The following is a 24244-nucleotide window of genomic DNA, read 5'->3' on the forward strand; positions in this document are numbered from 1 at the left end:
TAGTGTTCTGGCTCCTTTGTAATTGCCGAAAAGGATATGTCCATTTAGGGCTTAATAGTGTAGGCAGCCTTTTCAAATGTATTTTTCTGAAACTCAGTTAACATCCATTTCATATCTTTTGGATTGCTTTAGATGACTATGCTTCCAAGTTATTTATTTTGGGATTGTAGGGGAAAAAATTTGCCACCCCCAAAAATGTCTCTCTGGTATGGGGATTATTTCGAGCCGAAAACAGTCAAGGCCCAAAAGACTCAGGAAAAAACTTTGACCTTTCTTGCTAACTGCCTGGAGAATTTAAAGGGCCTGTTACAGGAATAGAGCTGTCATTAGAGATATCTGCAAAGAATAAAGGGGGAGGTGTGGTGGGGAAAACGCTTGAAGATCAGAGTCCACTCTGTGTCCCATTGTCTCTGCCTGGCCCAGCAAACACGTGTTTACCTAACATTTGCTTTTCCACGTGAATTGCCTTCCTCCTCTTTCAAGTGCCAAATTTCTACCCCCAACATCCTCTTTACTCTTTAGCTGAAGATCGTATTTACGGTGAGAGTTATACCAATTTTGGTGAGTAAAACTGGACAAAACTGTTGAACTTCAGCTATATTCATTTATTGTTTGTCTCTCAAAGAAAAAGCCATAAGACCTCTTTGTGAAGCCAATGACCCCCATGAGATACACAGATTCAGAAAGAAGGCCTTTCCACTCATGTGGGAAACTTACAGGGAAGTGAAGAGAAAGGAACTGGAATATGTCTTCTTACAAATCATTTTTCACTAATTCCCACTCAAAATGTGTCCCACATATGTTCCATACTGTGTGAAAAACTTTGTTTCAGTCTATACATGTAAACCATGGCAAAGTGGATAAAAACACATTATGAGAGTTTTTTCTCCCTAAAAGTATAAATGTACAAACTGGGTAGATAACTGCACTAAACATGAAAATAGGAATATGTCAGTGGGCAGGAGGCTACTCAGGTAAGGGACTGAAAACTCAGCTGCAGCTCAGGAGTGTTAAGGACCCATTAAAGAGATTAGTCAAAGGAGATTCATAACTGTTGTAGGGGAGCAAAATTTGCCACCCTGAAGTGCCTTTTTGGGCTGTGAATTATTTCAAGTTGAAAACAGTCAAGGCCCAAAAGACTCAGGAAGAATCTTTGACCTTCTCCCTAACTGCATAAAGAATGTAGATAGAGGACCTGTTCCAGGAAGGGAGCTATTGCCAGAGATAACTATAGTATAATAGGTATAAGATAATATAATATAGCATAAGTATTGGGTTGGCCAAGAAGTTCGTTCAGGTTTGTCCACAACATTTTACAAAAGGCCAACCCAATAGGTGTGTAGACAGGGAACAACCTAGCAAAGTCTGTCTGTTAAAATTCCTCTCTGTGTCCCTTTGTTTCTGCAGGGCCCAGCAAGCATTTGCCTTTTTATCCCCAGGCAAATTGCCTTCTCCCCTTTCAAGTCCCAAACCACTACCTCCTGCCCCTGCTCACACTTCTTTTGTCTTTAGCTGAAGATGGTATTTAAGGTGAGGGCTTCTGCCAAAAGTTACTCAGTTTTCCTGGGTCTCTCCCATGTATACATATTACTAAACTTTTGTGTGATTTTTCTCCTGTTAATCTGTCTTATGTCAATTTATGTCTCTGTGTCATATTTTGGTAATTCTCACAATATTTCAAACTCTCCACCAACATAAAGATTATGACTTGATGAAGGCTCAGATGATGGTTAGCATTTTTTAGCAATAAAATATTTTTGATTAAAGTATGTACATGTGTTTTTTAGACATAATACTACTGCACACTTATAGACTACAATATGGTGTAAACATTACTTTATATGCACCGGGAAGCCAAAAAATTTTTAACCTCTTTTATTGCGATATTGGCTTTATTGCGATGGTCTAGAACCAAACCCACAGTATCTCCAGGGTATATCTGCAACGGCACAAAATTGGAGGCTGTAATGTAGACAACCTAACAAAGAAATCCCTTTGAGTTCTGGGGTAGTTAGATGTGATGTCTTCTTTCCTACTCACCACTACTTTGGATTTGAAAAATAAATAGGAAAAGAAGTTAAGAATATGTGAGGGAAAAAATGGGAGTAAAGGGGAAAGGATAAGATACTGCTAAAGGTTTACACATTCTCAGAACTTGAGCAGATGAAAAGCCACTCTCCTAATTACTCTTTCTCCCCATTCAAGTGCTTAAATATTCCATACTGCACCTCTGCATTCATGGGCAGAGCATTTATTTCATCTTCTTAAGCAAATTTAGTTGGGAGAGCTCCTTTGAAATTCATGTTAGTCCTTCCAAAATTCAAGGAAATGGAGTTTTTAAAAAGCCAGCTATCTATATTAAAATGTATATATACTCAAAAAAAAGAAATCACAGAATGCCATTGTGTAGCTAATGGCTTCATCTTCGATTCCAGAATGGCAATTGCATTGTGTGAATATTTCAAAGTAAGGCATTCTGCTAGCATGTGCCAAAATACATAAATTGTTTCAGGATAGGATTCAAACTTGATAGATTTAGACATATGTTTCTAGTGCATTATTCAACCTAATCGTATTTAATATAACTCCTATATGTTGCTTGAATATGACCATATGCAGTGATTTCTGGAATATATCATCTAACTCTTCCTAACCCCACCCCTACTGCCCTCTGTACCTAAATACCAGCTCCACACAGTTCCAAATTCTTAGCAAGAGCTCCAAGGCCCTTTCCAACTTTATGTCCTGTCATTACACACTTTACAATGCTTGGAGTCCCTAATTTGTATCTCTAGTAGTAAAGCACAGCTTTCTTTTTTGTAACATGTGCCACAGAGCCTCACTCTCATACAATGCTCCACAAAAATAAAATAAAATTTTAAAAAATGGTTATATTCTTTTAAGAAAGAGAAATGTCACCTATTATATTTTTCCTATAAGTTCATGCTGCATATTAGCAAATAAAGTTTCCAAAAAGCTGAAATTAATATTACCCCCAAACTTTCACACTCTGAGCACTTTTAACAACTACGTAAGTCTAGGAAATACTAATTTAGCAGTGTTTCCCCCCATGCCCGTCCCAAAAAAATAGAAAATAGTATCTCATACATCAATATCTAAAGTGTTAAATGTCACTGAAAACAAGTCATTTCAAGATTACTTTAAAAAGAATTGTCAGAAGGAGTTATTTTGTGGGGATCACAAATTACGCCAAAAGGATAATTTATTTAAGTCTCTATGATATGCAAACAGGTACTCATGGCTTCAGTTAACATTTCCAGGCTACAGTTAACATTTCCAGTAAGAATACCAAACACACAATCAAAAACGGGCTGTGTCTCAAATAACTTAGACTGAAGCGGTATGTGTTCTAGAACACTGTGTTAGGGGACGCAGAAAAGGGATCAAGGTAATGGGAGGACATTGATGTTGGAGTTGGCTTTGAAGCATCTTAAGAAAATTATTTCATTAAATGTGAGTAGAATAAAGAAATATTTTAAAACAGCATTTATATATGAGATTTAAATATATGTAACTGAATTAATAAAATCAGAGATTATAAAGAGATATTTGACGTTTTCCTCTCTATCACCCTGAGGTTTTTTTTTTTTTGCGGTACGCGGGCCTCTCACTGTTGTGGCCTCTCCCGTTGCGGAGCACAGTCTCCGGACGCGCGGGCTCAGCGGCCATGGCCCACGGGCCCAGCCGCTCTGCGCCATGTGGGATCTTCCTGGACTGGGGCACGAACCCCTGTCCCCAGGTGGACTCTCAACCACTGCGCCACCAGGGAAGCCCCATGTCTGCATTTTTATAGTATACTTCAATATTCACTACCTTTGAGAAGTTCTCTCTGAACTCCTCTCTTCCCTTTTCCTTGTCTCTCTGCCAGGACCTCTGAGTCTTACGTATCTGTTTAAATACAGATCCACAAAGTTTATATCTCTCTTCTCTCCCTATCCAGATCCTTCTCTTCCCATATAGCTATTTAGATTCTATATGTATTTGGACTTATGCACTGGAGGACAAGCATATATCTCACTGGACTATTTATTTCCATGGATTATTACAGTGCCAGGCATAATGCTCAGTGAATGTTAATTAAATAATATTACTTTTCAAATCAACTAATTGATTATCCCCAGATTTCACTTTCTTCTTTTGTTTCAAATCAGGTTGAGTGCATACATGATTTATTCAATAAGTCAGTTCACATGCTAAAAGACTTTGAAATTCCTAAGATGAAAGGAAGTATAAAGCAGCCTTGTAGATGAAAATAATCATTTTATCCTACAAACTTTCACTAGTTCTTCTGATACATCCCAGTTTCAGAGAAATAATCAGTGAGATTTTTTTGATATCAGTAAAACTCTGAGCCTGTGAAAAATATAAAAATGTATTTTTTTCATTTCTGTGACAATATTTTTGTCAAGAACTCAGTTTTCTTTGTGTATATATCATATTGTTTCAGATTCTCAATAAGAATCATGCCGCGCCATTGCTAAAAACTTGCAAATTTATTGTTCTCTATCATATTAGTAAATTTCAGAATAATTAATTGCTAAAAACTAGTTGAGGTTAAAAAAAACTCATAGCCCTTTCACTTTGTCAGTTTATACACTATAAAAGTTATGATTAAGGTTTGAGCATGTGGAAAGAGCTATAGTAACTGTACTAACCAATAATTTATATAATTTATGAGCTTGATTTAGGCATTGAATTTAGTGACTATAAAGGGAAAATAAAGCTTCAGAGAAATATTATAAATGGTTTGTTCATCGTCTGTATAAATCAACCAGGTATAAAGCATTATAAATAAACTCTTGTAATATAACCAGCTCTGTTATCAAAAAACAGTCATAATATTGAATACTTTTCTTGAATTCAAATAAGCAATCTACTAAGAAATTTACAATTCTTTGGGTAAATTGGAAAGGCACATAACAAAGCAATTTCCATAAATTTCACCATTAAAAGATACCATATTTTTCATTTACGTGCTTAATTTTACAAAAGATAATTGTATTGCATAAGCACAACTTTGCTGGATTTTAAATGTCTTTATTGACTAATATTTTTTATAACCTTAGGAACTTCACCTCAAATCTTCATATTATTTCAGCTCATCAATAACATTATAGTCATCTAATATATATTTTTAACATCTTTATTGGAGTATAATTGCTTTACAATGGTGTGTTAGTTTCTGCTTTATAACAAAGTGAATCAGTTATACATATACATATGTTCCCATATCTCTTCCCTCTTGCATCTCCCTCCCTCCCACCCTCCCTATCCCACCCCTCTAGGTGGTCACAAAGCACCAAGCTGATCTCCCTGTGCTATGCAGCTGCTTCCCACTAGCTATCTATTTTACGTTTGGTAGTGTATATATTTCCATGCCACTCTCTCACTTTGTCCCAGCTTACCCTTCCCCCTCCCCATATCCTCAAGTCCATTCTCTAGTAGGTCTGTGTCTTTATTCCCGTCTTGCCCCATAGTCATCTAATATTTTAAAGTATTTCTTTACCAATAGCCAATTTATACTTTAACTGAGATTGTTAGATTCTCTTGAAAACAATAACTGAAAATAATTAGTATTCATAACCCTTAGCTAAGAGTAAATAAATAAAGACACGGAGGTTTCCATCAGAATTTAATTAAATTTAGTGAGTTATACCTTGGTGCACATATAATAAAAAGAGTTGACAAATCTCATCTTAATTATTTCCTCCCTGCGCTCCATGTTGACTCAACCCTTTGCTACCAGACCACATTTCCAAGTATCAGTCATTAAGTTCTGACATAAATTTATTAAAATTTGTATTGTATTGTGATATTTCCCCTTGCTATTAGTGCAGAAGAATTGGGGGGGCGGAAGGCGTCACTTCTTTGGCCCTCACTTTTCTGAAATTGTATCATTTTATTCTTTTGTTAACTTATCCTTTTGTGTATTATGCAGCCCACATTTAATACATTGCCTTGTCACCTGGTCTATGTTCTTCCAAATACAAAACAAAACAAAAAAATACTGTGTTTTACCAACAGATTGTAGTATCAACTTCCTTAGACACATTCAGTTGACATCTGTGACATCGTGAAGAAAGAAAAAAACAGTGTTCTGCAATTACATGTTAATGAGTCGTTAGTATTTCTTTTCTGTTTATGTAAGGTAGGCTTAAAATTATAGATACCTAACTGAAGGCCGGGGTCTAGTTCAGTAGTGCGGCAGCTCCCCCTATAGGAGGCTTGGAATTATGTGTTGACCCGCTAATCCAGAAAAGGCAAAGCAGTTTTGTTTTTTGTTCTTTTTCTTAAGCACCTTAAGCGTTTGATCATTTTATTCAGTTACTCATTGATTTGTTTTTAGCAATGTGTATCTTTAAAGTTATTTCCCTTTTAAAGTCGATAGAAGGAGGGAGGGAGAGAGGAGGAAGAGGAGGCGCAGGAGGCTGAGGAGAGAGAATGAGTACTGTGAGTGGACTGATGCCAACAGCTTTTACGAAAGAATTTTATATATGTAGTCCATAATAAGAAATCTAAATAAAAAGTAGTATTTATGAAATATATTCTTTTTTGCCTGTTTCTGTCTAGTTTCCTTTTATTAGTCAGAATTATATGTAAGTGTTTTCTGGACAATGGGAAGCTACAATTTCATGGTCAGTCTCAGAGGCTATAACTATAGTAATACTAGATACAAATTAGAACAAATCTCTTATGATTGGATTTAGATATCAGAGTATTTTGATATATGTGATTTCTATATTTTAGACCAATTAGAAAATGGAATTGTGAATTAGAGAAAAGCTTAACACAAATAACCACCTTTAGGAATGCAATCTTACATCTCTAGCTTACGCACATTAGATGAAAAATTTGAGGTTTATGCTAAATAATAATTTCATTGGACCAAATCGTGTAATTAGCGTGTGCTTCTTATTTGACATTATGGCAGTGAAATATGACATTTCTTCCCTCATATGAGTCAGTCATTGTGAAATCTTGCATGGTAATTTTACTATCTGGGTAAATAGTGTAAAAGCTCAGTTCAGTACAGCATTAGTCAAATTATCATTAATTTCCATTGACTGAGGTTGTAATGAATGAGGATTATTGTGTAATTGCTAGCGTACACAAGTTGGTGTGCCCGACGTACAGTGAAGCCAAACAATACCGAAACGTTGGAGTTTGGAGCAGCGAAAGGCTTATTGCAGGGCCAAGCTGGAGACGGGTGGCTTAGGCCCAAACCCTCCCCCCAACTCCCCAAAGGGTTTCAGGAAAGCATTTTTAAAGTCCAGGTGAGGGAGGTGGGGCTCACAGGGTATGTGATCAGGTCATGCACAATTCTGATTGGTTGATGCTGAAGTAACAGGGCGGTTAACTTATCAATCCTTAGGCGCCAGTAGGTCTGGGGCTATGTGCTCATGATCAAAAAGTAGTTAATTTCTCCCATTTGGTGGTGGTTTTTAGCATCTGAAAAACTCAGGAAATATGCATGAGTTACTATTATCTGGCTACCTCAGAGCAGAGGATATGGGGGAAGGGCCTGCCCCAGGAAGGCCCCATAGGGTCCTGCTCGTTTGCATAATAATATTATCTTGTGTTCTTCAAAGTAATTTTACTTTACCAGAAAAACAAAATATTTTATATTAAAAAAGTGCTAATAACCTGAATTTTGTATTCAGCCTCTTAACCTAGTCCAACTGCCTTATGAGTACCTATACAGGATATTGTTCCAGAATTACCTCAGTTCAGGTACCCATTACTCACTGTTTCATTATCATAATAAGTACAGTGATGATGAGTTGGTCCTACCTCAGTTTGAGTATGTGGATCAAATAAAATTGGTATAAAAATTATATGTGTCTGAAATGATGTTATTTTTCCTTAATATGTCTGTGTTATGATCACTGCCCTTTACTGGCAAACATCTACGGTGGGAACAAAATATGGAAAGGCAGTGTATAGTATCTGTGGTTTTCCCAACTTGTCTTCTTAATTGTGTATAGATAGGAATTAACAAATATTTCTTTATGGACAAACATATTAACCTTTGGAATACCCTTCTGGATAGTCTTTGCTAAGAGAGACAATGGAATGGTACTTCAAATTATGTAAGGGTATACTTTATAAAGCATTTCTGTTAAGGTAACGCTAGGGGCAGCAGAGAATGGCCATGTTCCCCCTGCAGCAACAGGTCATTACACATAGGAGCTCACTACCAGACTGGAATTTTTTTTTTTTTTTTTTGCGGTACACGGGCCTCTCACTGTTGTGGCCTCTCCCGTTGCGGAGCACAGGCTCCGGACGCGCAGGCTCAGCGGCCATGGCTCACGGGCCCAGCCACTCCGCGGCATGTGGGATCTTCCCAGACCGGGGCACGAACCCGTGTCCCCTACATCGGCAGGCGGACTCTCAACCACTGCGCCATCAGGGAAGCCCCAGACTGGAATATTTTTGAAGTCTCATGTCTAGTCAGAAAGACTTTACATTCTATTCAGTAATATATCCGTAGGTGTTGATTTAAAAAGAAATTATTTACAATTAAATTATTTGATTTTTCTTCCCCCCAAGATTTCATGTAGAATCAACATTCACAGAAGATGCATTATACTTAATCTTGGGCTTTGTGTTCACTTGGCAGTTCCTGAGATGTGTCTATGGAGCTCCAATTTCAGAAGCATGGGCAAAATAATATTTCTTCTGTGAACCTCACATCTATCCACTAGTAAGAGGACTCATAAATTAGGTTAAAATTTGTGTTGGGCTTTTAGAATGCCTTTCTGAGGTCCACTATATTCTGCTCTTAGAAACACTGCATTCTGAAATACATAGCAAAACCTTTGTCTCTAAACAGGAAGAAACTTGGCCCAGATAGCTTTACAATATGTTTCCATATTTTCTTATTACATGCTATGTACTGCAGAAGGATAATCCAATATCATTCATGAAATCATTTACTCCTTTCATAATGTAGGGACAGGGGACAAAAGTCTTACATTAAACTGCATCCATTGTAGAACAATGGCAAAAAGTTCTCCTGTCAGACTTCAGAAAACCCTTTACCAAAAATACAATTTTGATCCAAAGAAATGTAACCATTTAAATAATTCTGTCTTTACCATGTACACCAGCCAGTTCTTCAGGTATATAGAAATATGATGTGGATGTTTCCATTTAAAGACATAGTCAAGGGGCTTCCCTGGTGGCTCATTGGTTAAGAATCCATCTGCCAATGCGGGGGACACGGGTTTGAGCCCTGGTCGAGGAGGATCCCACATGCCGTGGAGCAACTAAGCCCATGTGCCTCAACTACTGAGCCTGCGCTCTAGAGCCTGCGTGCCACAACTACTGAGCCCACGTGCGACAACTACTGAAGCCTAGTTGTGGCACGTGCCTAGAGCCCATGCTTCGCAACAAGAGAAGCCACTACAATGAGAAGCCCACGCACCGCAATGAAGAGTAGCCCCAGCTCGCCGCAACCAGCGAAAGCCCGCGCACAGCAATAAAGACCCAACGCAGCCAAAAATAAAAATAAATAAATTAATAAAAATAAATTTAAAAAAATAGTCAAAATCAATCTTAAAGCAAATACTGAAACAGTGCTGATATTAATGAAAAGTCAATCATATTCTCAAGGGTTATTGAAACCTTTCAAATGATAAGATTAATGATTGCATCATTTTGGTAACACCCCACCACCATATAGCTATTATTTGACTTTAAATGATGTCATTATTGATATTTAATTAATGAAATTTTAATTAATTAAAAGACCTTAAGTCTGTTGCTCACCTAAGCTAAATGGCATGAATAAAAAGAAGATGACATAACTGTAGGAAATGTAGACTTAGAACTATTTTTGCAGTGATGCAGGAACAAAGACAGGATGTGTTTCATCAACCATACTGAGAATTAAATGATCTTGTCCGTAGAAGTGCAAACTAGGAGTAAGACGGTCAACTTAGAAACTTTCCACGTTTTCTCAGAACAGACTGTTTTAACCAAGATTTTTAGTCAAGTAAACATGAAACAAATACCCGAAGAAAGCAATTAAAGAAAGCACATATAAATAAACTGGGCAGTAGCTTGGATATAAAACCAACGAAAAGTCAAGTATGCATTCCCCAAAGCATGCAGTTACACAGATGGGGATAATGCGAGGAAAGGGACTAAGTACAGAGTGAAGCAATTTGAACATATGGCATTCTTAAAGGTTCATGTGAATTGGAGAGCAGGGAGCATTTGGGCTGTAAAGGAGAATAACAGATCACCAACATAATTGGCTGGCTAATGGGATATCTTTGAACAAAGGAACTGTGATCATTATACCTATAGGATAGTATGCATGATAAATAACTTTGTAATGCTTTTTTCTAGAAGAGGAGAATAGAGTAAGTCCCTGCAAGCTCTTATAATAGAAGACATTATCATTCAGTGCTGAGAGATAGTGTCATAGTGGACATCACCTGATGGTGACTGGACACTACCAGAAAGAAGATTGTGAGTTACCAGGAAGGAGACGGGGTTATAGACAACATATGTTGCTTTACTACACATGTTCATCATTCAGTGCTACTTACAAGTGTGGATGGAGGTGAAGATAGTATTTGTTGACTATCCACTCTGTGCTTGGTTCTCTAGGCGTAGGCATCTCATTTAAGCCTTAAAATATCCTTACAATGGAGATATTATTATTACAGCTGAGATTGAGAGAGAAATTAATTTACCTCGGGACTCTCACCTAATATGTATGAAAACTTGGGTTTGAATCAAAACTGTCCGTCTCCCAAGCCTGCCCTCTTTCCTCTACATCCTTTTTCCTTAACAAGTAAAATTTGGGGGCCACCCATGATCACTCATGTAACAGGTGGCCTTTATCTTATTATAATGCTCTTTTTCACCAAGATGAAGCATGGCCATAGGATCCCTCTCTTAGGTGCCCAATAGTCACAGTTGCTGGAATTGAAAATATTTGCTACATGACATTAATTTATCAAGTAGAGAGCAAGCAGTACTCTAGTCTTGAAAATAGAACTTTTCAGACAATGCTATGTGGTTTAAAGGAAAAAAAAATCTTAGGCACCAGGTAGAAGTTTAAAAGTGTAATTTCTTCTGGTTTCTTTTATGTTACTTAAATGTTTGCTTCTCATTTATTATAATTCAGTCAGTATTCAGCATGTCTTCTATTTTCTTTCAAACTTGCAGCTTTTTTAAAATTTATTTATTTTATACAGCAGGTTCTTATGAGTCATCAGTTTTATACACATCAGTGTATACATGTCAATCCCAATCTCCCAATTCAGCACATCACCATCCCCCACCACCACCACTTGCCCGCCTTGTTTGTTCTCTACATCTCTTGCAGCTGTTTTGAGATTCTTTGGTTATAAGATTGGTGTCAAATCACCATATTGGCTAAGGGCAATTCCTCTACTCTGTGACTAATTTACCGTGAAGGACGTAAAGCTAAAGCTTCGGAGACTGTCACTTACTGGAGTTTCTCTACAGGCCCTGGGGTGTTTTTTTTTTTTTTTTTTTTTTTTTTGCGTTATGCGGGCCTCTCACTGTTGTGGCCTCTCCCGTTGCGGAGCACAGGCTCCGGACGCGCAGGCTCAGCGGCCATGGCTCACGGGCCCAGTCGCTCCGCGGCATGGGGGATCTTCCCGGACCGGGGCACGAACCCACGTCCCCTGCATCGGCAGGCGGACTCTCAACCACTGCACCACCAGGGGAGCCCGGCCCTGGGTTTTTTGATGTTGGGATATGTGGGAGCTTTCTTCAATTTGTAACTTTTTATGTCCTTTCTCATTCTAAATGTTAACTTTTTTACTTAAATTTGTTACTGGAGATCCATTTTCATAAGAGGGGACTCCCCAAATTGTATAAGCCTCTAGCCCTACAAAACCTGGGTTCCCCTTCCCCTCTAGCTGTTATACAGTAGTTATTCATAAAACTAACGTGATTTCTTTGAAAAGCCCAGTTTCTATGTTTTTTGGATCTTTTGGTCCATTTAAAATCTGTGATGTCAGGTAAGAAAAATTCTGTTCTACCATGGCAGCTAAAATTCTTTTGAAGTGTGCTTTGCGTTTATTTTTGTTAACTATGATTGACCGAGACAATATAAATATCAAAGGAAATATTGCTCCTTTTTTTGACAGTGGAATGAAAATAAGATTAGAAGGATCAAGATATACTATTTAAAATACTGAGAATACTTCATGAAACATACTCTAATCCCTAGCTGTACATATTGGCTTGAGATTTATTTGTTTGTATATTTTGCTTGCTGATTTTCAATTTCTTCATGAATATAAAAGCCCTTTGGGAAGAAGGAACTCTGTCCGTTTATTCTCCAGAGGATCTCCACCACTTAGAAAAGGGCCTGGCACATGGGAAATGGGAAATAAATATCTGCTGAATGAATGACTGAATAAATGATTGTCATGTGCTAAAAATCCCCAAATATACTGGTAACTGGAAGTCGTCACTAAAAAAAGACCCAATTGATCAAGCTTTCAGAAGTATTCAGGCATTCACAAAATTATACTAATTTTTACTCAACACTCATCACTTGTATACACCAAGTTTCAGCCAGATGTTATTTAAAGTATCTGAATTATAGACCCTTGAAAGCTGGGTTTGTAATGGAAATGCTGACAGCCACTTAACCAGATAATACCACTAGTTCACTTGGTGTGTATATATAGTGTCACTGCTAATATGGCTGCGCCATCTGTTCTGAGAGTTGGAAAGATCTGAGCTTCAAACTACTGGTTTTAAAAAAAACCCTGCCAGATAGATTGGATCCTAAAAGGTGAAGCAATGAAATGACACTTTAATTACATTGCTTTGGTGTACCTAAGTGCAAACAGTGCACCATGAAAGAGATGATTGGGAAACGGCATGTCACCTTGAAACTCGTCAGGCATTTTTGTTTACAGTTCTGTTCCTGCTAGGCAAAGTAGGAGAACATTTTACACTCCTTATCATTTTTTTAACAGCCTAATAATAGTGCAGGTGTGTGGTCAACAAGGTATAGTGAAAATATGTTTTTTAAGTGTCTAATGGCTGTGCCTCTGCTGACTCTTAACTTGAAGAGAAAGGTTAGAGAAACTCCAGATGGCCATCACCAACTCTGCAGCAATGGCGTTCCCTAATTACTGACACTTGACGAGTTTCCCCATCCCCTCCTCCCCAGAATGTAGGCTTTACAGGCACCAGAAATGAATTCTTAACACCTGTGTTACCAGGGCTGGCAGCCTGGGAGATATTCCCTCATGTCTTACAGCTGAATGCCTGGGAGAGCCATTCCTTTACCCTCCCAACTTCTTAGCTGTTTGGTAACAGAAAAATAATGACAAATACACCGACTGGAAAACCTCAGAGGTCACAAGGTAAGAATCGCCATTCTCTCACAATAGCTGTTGAGTGTCCGATGGACCTGGGCTGCTTCTGCCTAAATAGCATTGCCTGTCCGATTTACCAATATATGTAGCCAAAGATGGGAAGTCCATTTTCAAGGAGCCCTTTTAGTGGTCTCCTCACAATCTGTTTATAGTTTCCTGGATAGCCTAAACTTGACCCTCGCTAGAAACTTCTCCACTCACTACTACAGGCTTCTACTCTGTGCTCTTACTACATGTTTTCACAATTTCGTAAGAACAAGTATCATGTCACGTGTCTCTTGTTCTCCCTTAGCTTTCATTAATTTCACCATTTCCAGATCTTCACTCTGAAAATTGCTAAGTGGAGCTCCTGGAAGGGCACATAAGAGCAGGAACAGACAGATGAGGGAAGAGTTCACAATTTTGAGAAACCTGTGCTGTTTTGGAACATTTTATTATGATTCAGGAAATGCTTATGAAATTTAAAGCACTTTCATAGCATACTAATATCTGGTAGAGATAGGGAAAAAAGTATTTAATGTTATATACAATGTGAATTAAAATATAAATTAAGGTACATCAACTATTTTCAATAAAAATTAATTTAAAACTATAAATAGAGACACTTCTGAAGGAAAAAATTAAGGAAATAATAGTAAATATGTTGTCTCATCATTAAGTCATTCATTCGTCAAACAGTTTACATTTACCACGTGCTAGTCTGTGTTCTAAGTGATGGAGATACTTTGGAGAACAGTTTTTTTCTCTTTATAAGGCTTATATATTTGAGAAGAAGATGGAAAATCAACAAATAAATATACAAATCAAGCTCAAGCCAATATATATAAAGATTAGGATATATTTCATAAAGTAGTCTCAATATTTTAGATAGTGTTTCTTGATCCTTCTAATCTTATTTTCATCCCACTGTCAAAAGAAATTCACTTAATTACATGAAATCAGCAATATATAGTGGTGAAAAAGTTATTTGGCAAAGTGGTGTGCTGTTCTAGAAAAATTACAATTTTGGGATTGTGTAATGGGTATTCAGTTCCTGGTTTACTACTAACTGTGTAACTTTGGGCAAGTTACTTCACTTCTCCTATGATCAGTTTAGTCCCCTGTAAAATGATGCTAATAGTAGTACCTCCTGTGGGTTATGAAAAGTTAATGAAACACCACATAATAAATATAATTAGCACTGTTGCATGTTATATATGAAAGTTGTCAGTAGAGTAAATCCTAAGAATTCTCATCACAAGGAAAAATATTTTTGTACCTATATAATAGACGTTCAGTAAACTTATTGTGATAATCATTTCATGATGTACGTGTTACCGAGCAAAGGGCTTGCTTTCCGACGTGCGTAGAAGCCAATGCTATAGCATCTGCTTTTGAGAAAAGAAAAAGCTCTATTGCAAGGTCAACCAGCAAGGAGACAGGAGGGCACGGCTCTAATGAGCTTCTCTGATGGGGGGGTTCCATCAAACTTCTATGAGTTAGGGGAGGATAGGTATTTGGAAGCGCTGGGGTGCAAGTTTCGATTGGAAGGCTTTGGAACCTGGCCATATATGGTAAAGTATGGGGAAGGGGCTTCAGCATGGGATCTTGGACAATGGACCCTTCCCTTCTGAAAGGGTTCCGTGTGTTGTTTGAAGTCAAAATTTTCTCGTCTGTGCCTGCTTCGGCTGCATGACTTGCGGTTGTTCTGCTGTCTCGGAGAAACAGTTCAGTATCTTGTTAGAAACAGGATAGGGCCAGTTTCGGGCTAGTTCTGTGGTTACAAATGGAAGTCAAATCATTATGCTGTACACACTGAACTTATATAGTAGCATATATGTCAGTTACATCTCAGTAAAACTGGAAGAAATAAAAATTAAAAAATAACAGTTAATGAAGTAATGTACATATAGACTATTCAGAAAAGTGTCTGTCACAGAGCAAGCACTTAGTTAAATTTAGCTATTTTTTGTTGTAGCTTAAATTTACAAGTAAAACATCCTTACCTCGAAAAACTTCACAAGAAAACGTAGATATTAAATAACTACCAAAACTTTTTTCTCCTATGGTAATAATTATATTTAGGAATAGAATAATTTGAGGTCAAAACTTTTTTCGTCAGTGACTGCAGTGCCTCAAGTGAAGGTGACATCGACTAGCACAGACTGCAGTGACAGTGGCGGACTTTCTGCTCAAGCTCTTTTTTTCTTGACAGGAGTCAGCCCCCTGCTAACACCTGAATTGCAGTCTGTAGGCATAATCCTACCAAAACAATCTGTTCAAGGAGACTGTGGTTTATAATGCAGTGGCACATCAGCCTTTACTCTGACTTTGAAATTCCTGATCGCCAAACATAATGGACTTTCACATTTGAAAATACACCAGTTTGGAGGGGGAGCTATTTTCCCTGATTTTAGCAATTGGAAATGCAGCTTTTGATATCCATAGTGTCTTTTTAGTTGCTTTTTTAATCTGACAGCTGTTGGCTCCATTACCAGAGAAAGTGTCCTTACAAACACTAAACATGAGATCTACCCTTTTAACAAAATTTTAAGTCCACAATACAAGACTGTTAACTATATGCAGTGTGTTGGACAGCAGATCGCTAGAACTTATTTCTCTGTATATCTATCTGAAAGGTTATACCTGTTAAACAGTAGCTCTCCCTTTCCCCTCTCCTCCCAGCCCCTGGCAACTGTTACTGAAATTTGGCCTCTGTACACCGTTGCAGGATTAAATCTCAGAGACAGTTTTGGGTGGAGTAGAAAGAAATAGCTTTACTGCTTTGCCAGGCAAAGGGGGCCACAGCAGGCTAATGTGCTCAAGACTGTGTGTCCTGCCCTGGAGCGGGTAGTGAGGAGTCTTACAGTGCTCAAGGAGCAGGGCGTGATCAGCTCGTGGACATTCTTCTGACTGGTTGATGGTGAGGTAATGGGGACTCAGCATCATCAGACTTCTGGTTCCAGCCGGTCTGGGGTCTCCGTGCTTGTGGGCAGCATACCGTTAACTTCTTTCACCTTGGGGGGTGGGTTTCAGTATCTGTAAAACAGCTCAGAGGACATGGCTCAGAATATTACCTATAGTTCTTGGGGAAGAACTAAAGGTCCTTGACTTTGTTTCATGGCTAAAGAATTATTACTTTGTCTTGCTTGACTGTTTCCCTTTCTTTCTGCATTTTCTCACTTCTCTGATTAAATTTTATTCGGCGACTAAAGTTTTTCCCCAAACCAAAAGGCAGGCGGAGGACATAGGAGGGGGTCTATTCTGGGAAAGTCTCATAGTGCCCTGCTCGGTTACACAACCCATCAGTCTACTCTCTGTTTCTGTAAGTTTGACTATGGATTTTAGATTCCTCATATAAGTGGAATCATGCAGTATTTGTCCTCTGTGTCTGTCCTATTCAGTACTTCACTTACCGTAATGTCTTCCAGGTCCATCCGTGTTATCACAAATGGTAGCATTTTCTTCTTTTTGAAATGTTGAATAATATTCCATTGTATGCATACACCCCATTTTCTTGTCCATTCATCTACTAATGGACATTTAGGTTGTTTCCACCTCTTGGCTATTGTGAATAATGGTGCAATGAATCTGATCTAAATTCTTTTGGATATATACCCAGAAGTGGGATTCCTGGAGCAAGCGGTAGTTCTATTTTTAACTTTTGGAGGAAACGCTATACTGTTTTCCATTGTGGCTTTCCCAGTTTACATTCCCACCAACAGCATGCAACCTTCCTCTGTTTGATGTCTTGAAACTTTGTATCTGTTGCCTCATTAAGCAGTTTCAAAAATGAAAACTAAGGTGTCATAGAATTCACAGGCAGCAGTTCTAATACCTGAAGTTTCTTTCTTCCATCTACCAAAATTCATCATCATTCAAACTAATTCCTGAGAATGGCCCATTAATAATTTTTCTCTTTATAGCTATTTTGTAATTATCCTTAGACTTTTGGACAGCAGTTATGAAGGAATAGGGAAAGGAACTGGCAACAAGAAAGAAACCAGACCGGCTTCAGCTAACGAAAAAAAAAGAGAAAGGTGGGGGAATGTGCATGGAACATGGAGAAATGCTATGTGAAATCCTGACATCTTTCAGTCTGCCATCTCAGTATAAACTTGCAGGAGTTTGGAAATTATGCCTGCAGTAACTCAAATTGTTAACATCAATTTTGAGGATGACTCGAAGCCCCTGGAAACATAAAAGAATTGACGAGAAAAGACATGGTTTATCAGCTACCTTTTTAATGAAGGGAGGAATGGGAGAGTTAGGCTTAAAAACTGCTGCTTTCCGCATACATTGTCTCTAGGGTTAGCTACAGTTTTTTTTTTGTTTTTTTGTTTTTTTGTTTTTTTTGCTGTACGCGGGCCTCTCACTGTCGTGGCCTCTCCCGACGCGCAGGCTCAGCGGCCATGGCTCACGGGCCTAGCTACTCCGCGGCATGTGGGATCTTCCCGGACTGGGGCACGAACCCGTGTCCCCTGCATCGGCAGGCGGCCTCTCAACCACTGCGCCACCAGGGAAGCCCCTCCCCCCACCCCGGTACCTTTTTTTAAATCCCCAAACTATATCTCAAAGAATGTTTCATTTCATAATATATGGAGCTGCCTCATTTAAACACAGTGTAAAATCCCATTGCACAAATGTAGCACAATTTATATCTCCAGTCATTTATTAATATGCAATTAGGTTCTTTGAATTTAAACACTTTTCATTTTATTAAATTTATTGTAATTTATTATACTTGTGATACATTAACAATAAACACTTATCTTAAACTGCCATTCAGATCTATTATCTCTACTTCTTCAAACTATTCATCCTTTCAGTTTTTATGATGGCTTAGTTTCCTTGAAAGATTTATAATTTTTAACTATGTACTTGAGTTGGATTTTTATTTTTCTCTGTAATTTCTCCTTGTTCTTGACTGTAGAGGCATTCCAATGCAGGATTTTTTGGTTATATCGGTATAAGTCCACAATGCTGGACTAATTATCACGGTAATTCCTTGACTGTGATTTCCCACCCTCAGAGACCAAGTGCAAACCCACTCCTATGCATAACAAAGGCTTAGGTTTCTAGTTTCTCCAGGGTGATTTTTTCCTACCCAAAGTGATCAGCCCAGTTACCGTCCTTAATCTCCATCCGGGGTATGAGTTACCAGTTTAAATAATGGGACAGCTCTTCCAGGCTCTGCATTTTAAGCAAGCATTTATTTTTAAGCAAGCATGAGATTACAGATGTGGCTATTTTTTTTAATTATTATTTTACTCTTTTATTTATTTTTGGCTGTGTCGGGTCTTAGCTGTGGCTGTGTGGATCTTTCACTGCGGCATGCAGGATCTTTCATTGCGGCGCACTGGCTTCTCTCTAGTTGTGGTGTGAGGGCTCCAGAGCACGTGGGCTCTGTACTTTGCGTCAGGTGGGCTCTCTAGTTGAGGCCTGCAGGCTTAGTTGCCCCTGGGCATGTGGGATCTTAGTTCCTGGACCAGGGATCGAACCCACATCCCCTCATTGGGAGGCAGATTCTTTACCACTGGACCACCAGGGAAGTCCCCAGATGTTGCTGTTTTTGATATTTTTTTTTTTTTTTTTTTTTTTGGCCACGCGGCATGTGGGATCTTGGTTCCCCGACCAAGGATCAAACCCGTGCCCCCTGCAGTGGAAGCGCAGAGCCTTAACCGCTGGAGCACCAGGGAATTCCCGATACTTTTTATCAGATTAAACAAATTTCCTTCTATTCTTGGTTTGCTCAGAGATTTTTATTAGGTGCTGAATTTTATAAAATTCTTGTATCTGAAAAGATATTTTTCTCTTATATTCTGTTAATGTGGTAAATTGTATTGACAGATCTTATGTTAAGACAATCTTGCTTCTTTGAAATAAAACCAACTTGTGATGTATAATTCTTTTAAAATGTTACTGGATTTCATTTGCTAATGTCTTGTTGAGGATTTCTGTTTCTATGTTCAGATTGGCCTGTAAATTTCTTTCTTGTAATGTTTTGGTCAGATTTTCGTATCATAGTTATTCTGGCCTCATGAAACAAGAGATTCATTCATATTCTCCCCCTGACCTTGGGAACGTTTGTGTATGATTTTCGTTACTGCTTACTGAAATATTTAGAAGAATGCAGTGAAGAGGCTATCTCATCCTGATATTTTCTTAAAGTATTTTAAATTATGGGTTCACTTTAACAGAAATAAACCATTATATATGTATATACAACTTTTTTTTTCAGAATGTCGGGTTTTTTTCCTGTGCCAAGTTGGGCAAGTTGTGTTTTTCAGTGAATTTATACATTTCATTACATCTAAAATTTTAAATTTAATCATATACAGTTATTCGTAACATTCTCTTATTTTGAAATACCTCTACTGGGTATGTGTGATATGCCAGTGATTTCTGATACTGGTAATTTGTGCCTTTTCTTTTTTGAATCATCATACTTTTGAGATTCTAAAGAACCATGTTTGTTGATTGGTTTATTTCTCTTTATCTGTTTTGCCTTACCTATTTTGAAACTGTTATTAGATTCTTCTAAATTTAGAATCATATCTCCTGATAGACTGGCTCTCTTATCGTTATGAGAAGTCCCTCTTAGCCTCTAGTCTTGAGTTTTGCCTTGAAGTCTATTTTGACCGAAATATTGTTACATCAATTTTCTTTTAGATAGTGTTTAAGTAGTCAATCTTCTTGAATCTTTTCACCTTGAATTTTTGTATAATTGTTTATTTAAATTAAGACTTTATTTTTCACAGCAATTTTAGGTACACAGCAAAATTGAGGAGAAGGTACAGAGATTTTCTTTACAACTCCTGCCCCGAAACATGCACAACCTCCTTTATTATCAACATCATTCACCAGAATGACACAGTTTTTACCAAGGATGAACCTACGATGACACATCATAATCACACAAGTCCATAGTTAACATTATAGTTCGCTCTTGGTATTGTACATTATATGAGTTTGAGCAAATGTATAATGACATGTATCCATCATTATGGTATCATACAGCATATTTTCATTGCTTTAAAAATCCTCTGTGCTCTACCTATTCATCCCTCCCTTACCCCAGGCCCTGGCAGCTACTGATCTTTTCACTGTCTCTACAGTTTTGCTTTTTCCAGAATGTCATATACTCGCAGTCATAAACTATGTAGACTTTTCAGATTGGTTTCTTCCACTTAGTAATATAAATTTATTGTTCCTCCATGTCTTGTTATGGCTTAATAAGTCACTTCTTTTTAGCACTGAGTAATATTATTGTCTGGATGTACCACAATTTATTTATCCATTCACCTACTGAAGGACATCTTGATTGCTTCTAAGTTTTGACGATTATGAATAGAGCTGTTGTAAACATCCACATGCAGGTTTTTGTATGGACATAAGCTTTTAATTCCTTTGGGTAAATACCAAGGTGTGCAATTGCTGGATCTTATGGTAAGACTATGTTTAGGTTTTGTAAGAAACTGCCAAACTGACTTCCAAAGTGGCTGTACCATTTTCTATACCAGCCATCAATGAATGAGTGTTCCCTATTGTTCCATATCCTCCCCAGTATTTGGTGTTGTCAGTGTTCCAGATTTTGGGCATTCTAATAGATGTGTAATGGTAGTTCATTGTTGTTTCAATTTGCATTTCCCTGATGACATATGATGTGTGGCATATTTTTATATGTCACCTGTGAATCTTCTTTGGTGAGGGGATCTGTTAAGGTCTTTGGCCCAAGTTTTAATTGTGTGTGTTGTCTTATTGTTGAATTTTAGGAGTTCTTTGTATATTTTGGACAACAGTCTTTCATCAGGTATGTCTTTAGCAAATATTTCCCCCCAGTCTGTGGCTCATCTTCTCATTCCCCTGATACGGTTGGATCTGGACTTAAGAAATCATTCTTACAATGTTTTTCATTAGTGATATAATTTAGTCCATTTTTCTCTCCTTTTTGCCCACATTTGGAATGATCAAGTTTTTCTTTTTTAATTCAATTGCCCCTTCCTTTCAGCTTGTTAGGTTATCCTTTTATTACTATTATCTTTTTAGTGGCTTATTACAGTTGACTGTAATTTAGTATTTTTTAACTTTCCAGACAATATTAGAAAGTTTGAACATTTTATCTATATTTATTGCCTTCTCACCTTTTGTAGTATTGTTATATATTTTAATTTTACACTTATTTAATGCCATAAGATATAATGAGCATTGTTTATAATATTCTGTAGTAATTTATGTAAAAAACATCTCTTAATCCTTTGCCATTTTCTTCCTTTGTTCCTGAATTTCCAGGAACAAAGGCTTCTACCTAGGATGATGTTTTTTCTGCCTGAAGAAGTCCCTTTGCGTATATTATAAGGCAGTTCTGCCGGTCATGAGCTCTCTCACTTGTTTTCTATATCAAAATCTAAATTTCATCTTCATTTTGGGAGGCTTTTAAATGGGTAGGGACTTTTAGATTAGCCGTTGTTTCTATTTTTAAAATGGCGTTCCATTGTTTCATATTTTCTGTTGAAAAGATCAACTTTCAATCTTATTATATGAAGGTAGCGTACTTTTTCATCTGCCTCCTTCAAGATTTCGTCTTTATATTTGATTTTCATCAGTTGAACTATAATGTACTTATTTAAGATTGTATTTATAATTACCGTGCTTTAGGTTTTAGAATTTATCGAGGCTGTGTTATATATACTTTTCCAGATTCTCTCACCTCTGGACCTTGGCCCCTCTTGTTCTGGCTCATGTTCTTGATACTTTTGACAGCAATTTTAATTTGTGATGCCTTGTTGCCTGCTGAAATCTCTGAGCCACAGCTTTCTGCTTGGTCTCTTCGTCTTTGCCTTCTTTAGAATTGGCATTTGATACCCTCAGTATTTGCTCCTCCCTCTTCCCTGTCTCACTTTTCTTGTGCTCTTGCTTTTCATACTCCCCAGAAAAGTTTCAGCACGAGCTCTGTTCTCCAGTGAACCTAGGCTAAGACAAATATGATCATATTTAGCCAGTTTCTCTGTGACTTTGCTCTAAAACTTTGGAAAATTCTTCTGGGTACTATTGCCCATGCAGAGCACTGCTGTCATTCCCTCTGAGTGCTGTCATATCCACCGGTCACTGAGATTGAAACAAATTTACTGGAAAACAATTTGCTAAAACCCTTTGGTAAGAAAAACTTCCTCAAATGACCTATGTACTAATTAAAAAAACAAACCAAAAAAACCAACCAAACTTAAAGCCAATTCGCATTTTCATGACAACTTAAACTGCCATTTCAGCAGAACAGAATGTCAATTTTAAGATTGTAGTGTCAATTTTATGTATAGAAGTTTAAGATTAAAATGTCAATTTTATGGTTTAAACTGTCAAAGATATGTGAAAATTAGATGCAGATGAAACATCGCTTTAGGGATTGACCCAGGAATGGTTCCTGTGCACATGGCCAGATATTCACATTTAGATCAGTGGGGGATTAAAATTCTTAGATGTGTGTATATACGTTTTTGGAAGTATGTGTAGGTCCATTGGATATGTGCTGACACTTTTTAAGTTCCCAGCACCACCTGTAACTTTACTCCTTTGTTTAGTCCCGTATACATTTCGAATGCTGCTTATAAGCATTTTCCAATTCTCTGACATGCCTAGAAACATGTAAATTCCACAGATGGTGACAAAGTAGCTAAAACTTACATCTCTGATACATCATGAACCGTATTTTGGTTTCAAATCATTGTCAGTTTTGCATTTCAAACTAAGCAAATTCTTGCATTAAGGGCCATATCTAGCCTGTGGTCAGATATGGTTGCCTACAACTCTTTTTGGAAACTTAGAATTTTTTGAGGTGTTTAAAGTAGGGGTCCTTAACCTTTTAAAAGTCACAAGCTCCTTGGACTTCCGGTGATGTGTATATATGCTATCTCAGAATAACTATATAACTAAGTATAACTCGATAAGTGCATAAAATTAAATGCATCGGATTATAATGGAACCATTTGGAATGCAATCAAGATATTAAATTTGTGATATAAGGGCATGTACATTTCTGTATTAATGCTTTTAATAACAATATCTATTGGCAGGCTTAATAACTAGTAATTTTAAGTCATTATAACCATAAAAGACATTTTAGGAGATCTGTGACAAATACAATATGATATACTATCTGTGACTTCTGCTGGTTACAAAATCATAGTTACTACTAGTACTGTGATTTATTAGTCATGATAAAAGAAAAAGGTCAATTTCAGTTAAACCTAATGAAAACAGTTTTTCCTTCCAAGATCAGGGGTCACTTGAATTCTATCCATAGAGCCCTTATGTTTCTGTGGCTGCCAGATTAACCCCGGTTTAAAGAGAACCTATTCCTAGAATGCTGAAACTCCAATAGAAGCATAATGAATGCTATTTACTAAAGGTAAAATTTTACGATTTTCTTGAATATATAATGCTCTAGCCTACAAACACTATAGCCGCTTGATCTTTCCTGTGGGGCCTAGAACCGCGTCTGAACGTACACTTGTTTGCTTTGAACATACAAGTCTCTTATATTCTATGTCAGGTTCCTATTGCTTTGTTAACCCCAGAAAAACTCTATCCCATAGGAAAGGACGGAGGGGAGAGGAGAAAGTTTCCATAAGTGTAAATTGGTCTACCATATGTTTATACAAATCTTCCATACGTTGGATATAGTAAACATAACTATATCCCTCCTGCTGGGATTTTTTTTTTTTAATGCTTAACCCTGAAGAGAAGCAGAGATGTGGGTCTTGTGACCAAGCGCCAACTGTACATGTTGGGTTGAGAGCACAGGGCAAGGCACGGGCCCAGCTGCAGGCAGGCCCCGGTCCTTCCACACCCTAATTCCAGAG

This window comes from Delphinus delphis, chromosome X (assembly GCF_949987515.2).
Source record: "Delphinus delphis chromosome X, mDelDel1.2, whole genome shotgun sequence".
NCBI classification, from domain to species: domain Eukaryota; kingdom Metazoa; phylum Chordata; class Mammalia; order Artiodactyla; family Delphinidae; genus Delphinus; species Delphinus delphis.